General features: G+C 31.4%; 1 long non-coding RNA gene across 1 annotated transcript; it reads left to right on the plus strand.

Annotated features, from left to right (window-relative positions):
- Positions 1 to 302: 302 nt before the first annotated feature.
- On the plus strand, positions 303 to 4575 carry LOC139489102 (uncharacterized). The gene is made up of 3 exons (XR_011656145.1): positions 303 to 384; positions 2381 to 2579; positions 3962 to 4575. It is a non-coding gene; the product is annotated as an uncharacterized lncRNA (long non-coding RNA).
- The last annotated feature ends 4994 nt before the right edge of the window (positions 4576 to 9569 follow it).

Consider the following 9569-nt stretch of genomic DNA (forward strand, 5'->3'; position numbering starts at 1 on the left):
CCTCTATGGCCATGCCGAATATGGCAATGAGCTACAGGCTGCAACACCCACACACCCACACAAATATTTGATTGAATTAAACCAGATTATTGAAAATATGAAATTTTTATAATCTCTATTGTATGGGAATACCGCAATAATGACAATTAGACGTAACATTCGTCATATATTTTGAAACATAACGTCAAAATTGCATGTGGGGACATTTTATCGGACATTATAGGTTTATCTTATATCTTATATTTTAGATTAAATTAATGAGATTTTAATATATAAATAGAGAGAATTATTTGTTCATCTTCAGCACGGTGATTTTCAAAAAGACATTGATACATCATTACAACACACACTTGCCGTCAGTATTTGAATATATTGATTAAGAAGGTATAGAAGATTAATGCACGCACACTATTATCCACCACTGGCCTAAATAGTTAGTCCGCAAACAACGAGGGTAATAAAAACCCAGCACTTTGAACACAGCCACCGGCATGGTGTGAATCTGAAAGCTTCCCACTATCCATTTCTACCCATAGAAAACTTTTGCCTTTCATTTATCAAAAATGAAATATGTTGATATTAATGGTATATAAGAATTATTGGGGAATTCAAACCATTCCTATTGTAAGTGATAAAACTAAATTTATATCAGGGTGATTGAAATGAGGAAAAAAAAGGGGGGATCAGGAGTTCAGGGCCCCCTGTTTGGGAAAAGAATTGGTTGATTATATATGGAATCACTGAGTCATGGCAGGAGCAGGCCCCTCTTAGGCAGTCGGTGGGCCCCACTTATGAAAAATTCTGGACCCACCACTGTGGTCAGGGTGGTCTTCAGTTGTATTATCTTTTTAAAAAAAAAATTACACCTGTATAGTGTATATTCTTTAGTGTAAATCAAGGGAAAATACTGTGAACTATCTGTGCATTGGGGCTTATTAAAAGGTATTTCGGGGGGGAAGAAAGAAGGGAGGGTGAGTCCATGGGAGGTAATCCCCACCCCTTTCAATTTGAGAATATGCTATTATCTTGTAAACGGTCCAGATCCCCATCCCTAAACCATATATATTCTTGAATGGGACGATAAAACAAATCAAATGAAATTAAAAGGAGGCCTTTGGGGGTTTCACCACTCTGTTCAATTTGAGAATGTGCTATTATCTTGTGAACGATCCAGATCCCCACCCCTAAACCATATATATTCTTGTCGGGGACAATAAAATTAATAATGAAATAAAATAAAAGTGAAGTCCCACCCCCTCTAGTTTGAAAACTTGTAAACGGTCAAGATCCCCACCCCTAAACCATATTTATATATTCTTGTATAGAACAATAAAACAAATAAAAGGAAATATAGGGAGAGTCCATGAGGTTCACCCCCACCCCCACATGTTTGAGAAACTTTTAAATGGTTGAGATCCCCTGTCATCCAGTGGTTAGGTGAAAAAATTTCAGGATCCCTGATCCCCACCGTCAAACCATATATATTCTTGTATGAGACAATAAAACAAATCAAATGAATATAGGATCATCCCCTTTGTCTTGGGTTGGGAACCCCCCTTTTTAAAATGGCTGGATCCGCCCCGGCATACCATCTAGCTAGCTATAAAGGCTTTAAAAATATGAAATCAAACAAGGAAATTAACAGTTTAGGCAACTGTTTTGAATTTAAAAAAAAGTCTTTTACATATATAACAATGTTAAATTTTTTGTGCATTTATTTTTGCTTATCGTATTTTCAATTATGGACAAAATTGCATGATTGAATATTGTAATTTAAGAAAAATCAGCATACATGATATAAAATGGGAAGTGGAAACTGGGAATTTGACAAAGAGACAACAACCCAATCAAAGAGCAGACAACAGCCGAAGGTCACCTATGGGTCTTCAATGCAGTGAGAAAAATTCGGCACTGGTCTTCAGCTCATAAATATGTATCAGAAATGAAAACGAGATACAGCTTTCAGTTGTATTAATAAAAACCTCATAATAAGTTCTGAATATCAGAATATACAGTATTGCAAGATTCTCTCAAAATGTACACATAGAGCTAAAAAACTGTCAGTGACTGTAAAATTAATCATGCTAACATTAAAGTCCATGGAGTCCATCTTAATATGCATACTCTCGTACAAAAGAATATAAGTATGCAATAGACATCAAGTTTTCAAAAATAAGAGTATCTATGCCATTAATTTACGACAAGATCTTAATCAAGTAATAATTTCGGTTTGTTTAAATATTTCGGAGGTTAGTATGACCTCCTCTTTGGTGATGATGTTTTCGTTTTAAAGTTGGGAAAATTGTTTGTACATGTACCAACAAAAATAAAAACACAAAGTCAATCTAGAATTATGTTTTTATCATTTTTTTATGTTTAGGTTGTCAGCAAGATGAAAAGGACAAGTATGCAGTTCAAAATTCAAAATGTGGATAAGTTGAGGTTCTAGGTCTTACCTTTGCAGATTTTCATATTTTGCATGAATGAAATCAAAGGTTATATGATGGACAGCAGAGAAAGAAAAAAACAACTTTTCAATTATCCTGCTCCTGGATAAATGTAAAACATCTTGTTTTTCGGTAAGTTTTATGCTCTGTTTTGATAGTGTTAGTGCATTCATCTTTCCAGTCTTTCCTCTAAATTGTAAGTTTTTGGTGAGTGTTCACCATGAATTTCAGTAAGTAACTTGTGGATTTACATGTATATACTCAAAATTTAGTACTAATATTAATGGGATTTTAGCATGACATCCTGCCAAATGCTTGTTAATCATGTTTATGTTCCAGAACAAACAAGTATTTGGACTGTACGCTTGCCCAATTTTAAGAAGTTGGTCAAGTTTATTACAAACAAATGTACAGTACAGATCAACATAACTGAAATCTTAAATAGATTAATACAAAAAGTTTAATTGCAGTTAAAATAAAAACACAGGTTTGGTCGAGCTGGTACCAGACAGTACAAATATACTTAAATGGTCTGACTGTACACATATGGTGGGACTGTAAGTTCTGGACCGTAAAAGTAACATCCGAATACTGATATGGTCTGGAACATTTATACATGTCTTAAAATTAATATCAAACACATTGGTGTTTGATAGAACTATAATGTTTTGGGATATCAAAATCAAAAATATCCCATTTTTACTTTTAATAAAGAAGAAGATTATTGATGTATGTTTAAATGTATATTAAAATGAGACAGCAAGCCAACAACACAAAAAATAAGGATAAAACATACATATTTTTTTTGTATCAATGTTATAATTTCCAATATGTTCAAGGTATTTTTTCATTGAAATAAAACACAAATTGAAATCTGTCTGAACTTCAAAAGCTTAAAGAAATATTGTTTCTGTTGTCTGCATTTTGTATAATACATGTAATATATTGCAAATTCTTGTGAATAATGGAATGTTATTATAGTTGTCTTAAGTTTTAACATTGATCTTTATACTGTAAATTCATAAATTATTGCGTGCATTTATTATTGCGATTCTGTCATTTTAGACTTAAATGCGATTTTAAATTTTACGATTTTGAGAAAAATCCTGTTTAATCCATATAAAATATTTCATAATGCGATTTTAAATTATTGCGTTTACAACTCCGTTGCATTTTTCGCAATAAAAAAAAAACTCGCATTAATTCCGAATTTACAGTATATATATATATTATGTATATAACTTGGGAAAATACCCAAATGTTATAAAGAAGAATAAATTAATTGATTGTTATATGGTATTAGAATAGGAAGATGTGGTATATTGCTAATTTGACAACCCTCCATCAGAGACCAAAGGATGTAGGCCGTTAGCAACTGATGACACTGGACAACCTTTAACAATCAGTAAAATCCATATCGCATAGCTATTTTTATTGAAAATCATATTATTGCTACATGTATGAAAACAATTTTGTATAATCCATTACTTTAGATTTTATTGGTTCTTTTTCAGAAGGATTGAAATTCACCACCTAGAATAAATGGAGAAAACATAGAAACAAGACCAGAATAAATTCAAAGACAAAAGTTGGATCAGTTATTATTTTCATCACTCAGTCAATGATTTGAAGTTCTTTTAAATTCAAAAAAATATTGAAACCACAATAATGTCAAAGTTCTGTGCTGAATGTCCAAAAAGTGGACTATACCATCAAACAATGCTGGATGATAAGAAACTATTAATGTTTTGTGTTGAGGGATATTGTGAAAAAAATAGATTTACTTAAATAGCTACTAGTATGTTAAGCCTAACAATAGAGTTTTTATTGATTTCAAATGGCAAATAATTGTGTTTCAAGAAAGTATTCTATAATGCATGAATAAACATATATTGATACTTACATTATCTGCTTTGTTGTTTAAAAGTTTAGTTTTGAACAGTTAAAGAACAATATGCTAAATTAACATTTCCCAAGAAAAAAAGATATTCAATTAAAAAGATTCATCTTATAATAATTTACTACCAAATAGAAAACATTGTAACATACACATTACTGTTTATTTATATCTATATATTTACAATTAGAATCCCATAGGATTTTAATTTGTCCCATGGGATATTAAAAATCCCATGGGATAATAAAAATCCCATGGGATTTTTTTTGTCCCATGGGACAACAAATATCCCATGGGACTACAATAATCCCATGGGACAAAAAAAAATCCATGGGATTTAACCAAAATCCCATGGGATAATGGTAAATCCCATGGGATTTTGCCCTGTCCCATGGGATATTAAAAATCCCATGTTTTTATAATTCAAATTGCAAAATAAATATGAAAGTAACTGTAGAAAACCAATGAAATTATTGAATCCCATGTAATTCTGCACATTTTGGTTATATACATGATATTGTAGCTCTTGTTTGAGGCGGCGGCGGATTTGCAAATGAGTGTTTTGCAAATTAAAAGTGTCCAGTGTTTTCTATACTTTTTTTATGTATCGAATAGGATTGTATCAAATAAATATTATGAAAAACAGAAAAAACGTAACCCTATGTCAATTGGGTTTGAAGGGGACAAAATGTCGGACATTGTTATTCAACTCGAATAAAAAGAAATTATTTATAAAAAAAAAGAAAACCCGATAGTTGCATGCATGAGGCGAAAGTGTGAGCTTTGTACAAAGTACTAGTATAAAAATTAATACGAGGAAGGCGCTACCTTGAATGCCAGCTTTATACCAAGACAAAGAATGTCCTATAATATATTGATTGATTGTTGTTTGCATAACGTCCAGTGGCAAATATTTCATGCATGTCAGTCAGGACGAATGTCCTAGGCTACATTAACATATAGTTTTTGTCTAAAATAAAATAATAGGTTCAGATGAAAAAAATGTTTAGGAAACGATCATTGGACTTCAAAAGGCAGGAGAGGGTATGGTATTTTTCTGTTTTATAAAAGAAATATTCAATTCCCAAATTGATAAAAAAAAATCTGTTCAAGCAGAGGACAACAAAAATATTTTGAATCCAGATCTTTACCAAAAATGATTTTATCTTTCAGATATGCAAAATAGAAACTTTTTTATATATAATATCTTAAAACATTTAAAACTTCCCAAACTGCACAGGTAATCTGTACACAGTAGTTTTCTATATTTTGATATGAGCGTCACTGATGAGTCTTATGTAGACGAAATGCGCGTCTGGCATACTAAATTATAATCCTGGTACCTTTGATAACTATTTCTTGGTGGAAATACGGCCATATTTGCAAATTTGGTAAGTATATTCACAATGGACATGTGCCAATTCCCAAAATTGCACGGGATTTTTTTCTCACAGTCACATGAGTTATTTGGTAAATAAAACACTTGTCATTGTTTGAAACTCTCAGTAATAAAAATTTAGTTTAGCCTTTTTGAATATTTCACTGATTGTGTGAAAATTGTAACAGAAAATTTACAAAACACTTAATAAAATTGCATTATCAGCAGAATTATTGATAACTTTCCTCACTATATATTCACACATTTTCAATAGTTTTGTAGGACTATCATATTAAATTAAGGAGATATGTAGTTAGAGACAAAAGTCCATTCTGTGCTTATTTTACAAGGATAGACTAATTTTGAGTCCATGTAGAGTCATAGACAAATGGGTTTGAACTGACCTCCAAACAATCCACCATTCTGTAATGAGGTCAGTGCCCCAATTCCATACATCATTTTATGTTTAATTTCAAATCCTTAAAATTGGTCCATAAACAGATGTTTTGTTTTATTTCTTCAAATATTTCACAAACATACAAACATATATAAATAAATATATAAATATATATGTTTGTATGTTTGTGAAATATTTATATATATATCAGACAAGATAGAGAGAGAAAACAAAACAGTGTCTATCTATTGGGACTGTATAAGGTAGATATCTGATATGTCACATAATCAGTGAAAATATTTGTTGAGAGTTTGCCAAAGGAAGTACAGAATTAGAAGATTGTGAATTATTAGGTCTTTCAACCTTTCTGTTGAAAGACCTATTGAATTCGTTCTGATTATTATTAGGTCTTTCCACTTTTCCGTGGAAAGACCTATTGATTTTGTTCTGATTATTATTATTTTTCTTCTTCCGCCTAAATTTTTTTCTTGCATAGTTTTGTTGTTTCATAAGATGTCGCTTAGATATTTGAAATATGATATTGTATAGTTTATACGCTTTAAAAATTTACAACCGCGTAAAAAAAACGACAAAATTATTTTACCTAATTGCTCGTTACATCATCAGGATTAGGATATTCATTTGGACCGAAGCTTTACGGAAACTCCATATGAGAGTTATTCCCCCTTTTCCATTTGAATTAAGTATTATGCATTTCTAAATGGTAAACCATAATTGATAGAGACCTAGGGTATTTTGATTTGAGATCCTTGGTCCCAAAAAATGAAAATGAGGTCAAGGTAAAAGTTCAAGGTCATATTCTAAATTTTGATTTTGGCTTATTTTCACTTCTTTTCAAATACCGTATGACATATTGACAAATAATTTTTCATCAATTGTAAGTTGCAACATGTCCTTACTTGTATATTTTGGTTGAAAGGGTGTGCATACATGAAATGGGAGTGTTTGTCCATCTTACATTTAGAATTATGCATAAAGTTATATTAACAAAACATGTTAAAGACCTGGGTCTTTTGATTTAAGGTCCTTGGTTTGTGACCTTGAAATTTAGGTCAAGGTCATAGGTTAATACGACGTTCTAGATTTTGACCTTTGCTTTAAATTCATATAAATACATCATAAAGCCATAGGAACTAACATTTTAAACTGATTTTTCATATTTCAATATCAAAATAGCTCTTTACTAGTGGAAAGACCTTCAATTGTTCTCTGAACAATTGGTTTTTAATTAGGTCTTTCCACTTTTCCGTGGAAAGACCTATTGAATTTGTTCTGATTATTATTTTTTTTTTTTTTTTTTTTCTTCCGCCTAAATTTTTTTCTTGCGTAGTATTGATGTTTCAAAAGATGTCGCTTAGATATTTGGAAAATGATGTCGTATAGTTTATACGCTTTAAAAATTTACAACTGCATAACAAAATACTTTACGTTGTAAGAGTTATCTCCCCAAACACTGTTTTTCTTGTGGCCACTACTCCTTCGCAACCGTAAAAGATTACGACAAATTTATTTTACCAAATTGCTCGTTACTTCTTCAGGATTAGGATATTCCGGAGACTCCATATGAGAGTTATTTCCCCTTGTGCATTTGATATAAGTGATATGCGTTTCTAACTGGTAAACCATCAGTGATATAGGCCTAGGGTCTTTGGATTTAAGTTCCTTGGTCCAAAAAAATGAAAATGAGGTCAAGGTCAAAGGTCAAGGTCATATTCTAAATTTTGATTTTGGCTTATTTTCACTTATTTTCAACAACCATGAAAGATATTGACAAATTATTTTTACTAAATTGTGAGTTGCGACATGTTGTTACTTATAGATTTTGGTTGGAACGGTGCGTAAACAAAAAATGAGAGTTTTCGCCCATCTTATATTTAAAATCATGCCTAAAATGATATAACTCATTTACCATACATATTACAGACCTAGGGTCTTTTTATTTGAGGTTCTTGGATGGAGACTTTGAAATTGAGGTCAAGGTCAAAGGTTAATAGGACGTTCTAGATTTTGACCTTTGCTTTAAATTCATATTTATACATTATAAAGTCATAGGAACTGACATTTTAGATATTTGGAAAATGATGTCGTATAGTTTATACGCTTTAAAAATTTACAACTGCGTAACAAAATACTTTACGTTGTTAGAGTTATCTCCCCAAACACTGTTTTTCTTGTGGCCACTACTCCTTCGCAACCGTTAAAGATTACGACAAATTTATTTTACCAAATTGCTCGTTACATCTTCAGGATTAGGATATTCATTTGGACCGAAGCTTTACGGAGACTCCATATGAGAGTTATTCCCCCTTTTCAATTTAATTAAGTGATATGCATTTCTAAATGGTAAACCATAAGTGATAAAGACATAGGGTCTTTAGATTTGAGGTCCTTGGTCCAAAATGATAAAAATGAGGTCAAGGTCAAAGGTCAAGGTCATATTCCTAATTTTTGATTTTGGCTTATTTTCATTTATTTTCAAATATCTTATGACATATCGACAAAAATTTTTCATAAATTGTTAGTTGCGACATGTCCTTACTTGTATATTTTGGTTGATAGGGTGCGCAGACAATAAATGGGAGTTTTTGCCAATCTTACATTTAGAATCACGCGTAAAGTGATATTACTAATAAACCAAACATATTAAAGACCTAGGGTCTTTTGATTTAAGGTCCTTGGTTTGTGAACTTGAAATTGAGGTCAAGGTCATAGGTTAATATGACGTTCTAGATTTTGACCTTTGCTTTAAATTCATATAAATACATCTTAAAGCCATAGGAACTAACATTTTCAACTGATTTTTTCATATTTCAATATCAAAATAGATCTTTACTTGTGGAAAGACCTACAATTGTTCTCTGAACAATTGGTTTTTAATTAGGTCTTTCAACCTTTCTGTTGAAAGACCTATTGTATTCGTTCTGATTATTATTATTAGGTCTTTCCACCTTTCCGTGGAAAGACCTATTGAATTTGTTCTGATTATTATTATTAGGTCTTTCCACTTTTCCGTGGAAAGACCTATAGGTTTTGTTCTGATTATTATTATTATTAGGTCTTTCCACCTTTCCGTGGAAAGACCTATTGAATTTGTTCTGATTATTATTATTATTATTATTTTTTTTTTTTTTTTTCTTCCGCCTAATTTTTTTTCTTGCGTATTATTGATGTTTCAAAAGATGTCGCTTAGATATTTGGAATATGGTATCGTATAGTTTATACGCTTTAGAACTTTACAACTGTGTAACAAAATACTTTACGTTTTAAGAGTTATCTCCCCAAACACTGTTTTTCTTGTGGCCACTACTCCTTCGCAACCGTTAAAGATTACGACAAATTTATTTTACCAAATTGCTCGTTACATCTTCAGGATTAGGATATTCATTTGGACCGAAGCTTTACGGAGACTCCATATGAGAGTTATTCCCC

This window comes from Mytilus edulis, chromosome 9, assembly GCF_963676685.1.
Source record: "Mytilus edulis chromosome 9, xbMytEdul2.2, whole genome shotgun sequence".
In the NCBI taxonomy this organism is placed as follows: domain Eukaryota; kingdom Metazoa; phylum Mollusca; class Bivalvia; order Mytilida; family Mytilidae; genus Mytilus; species Mytilus edulis.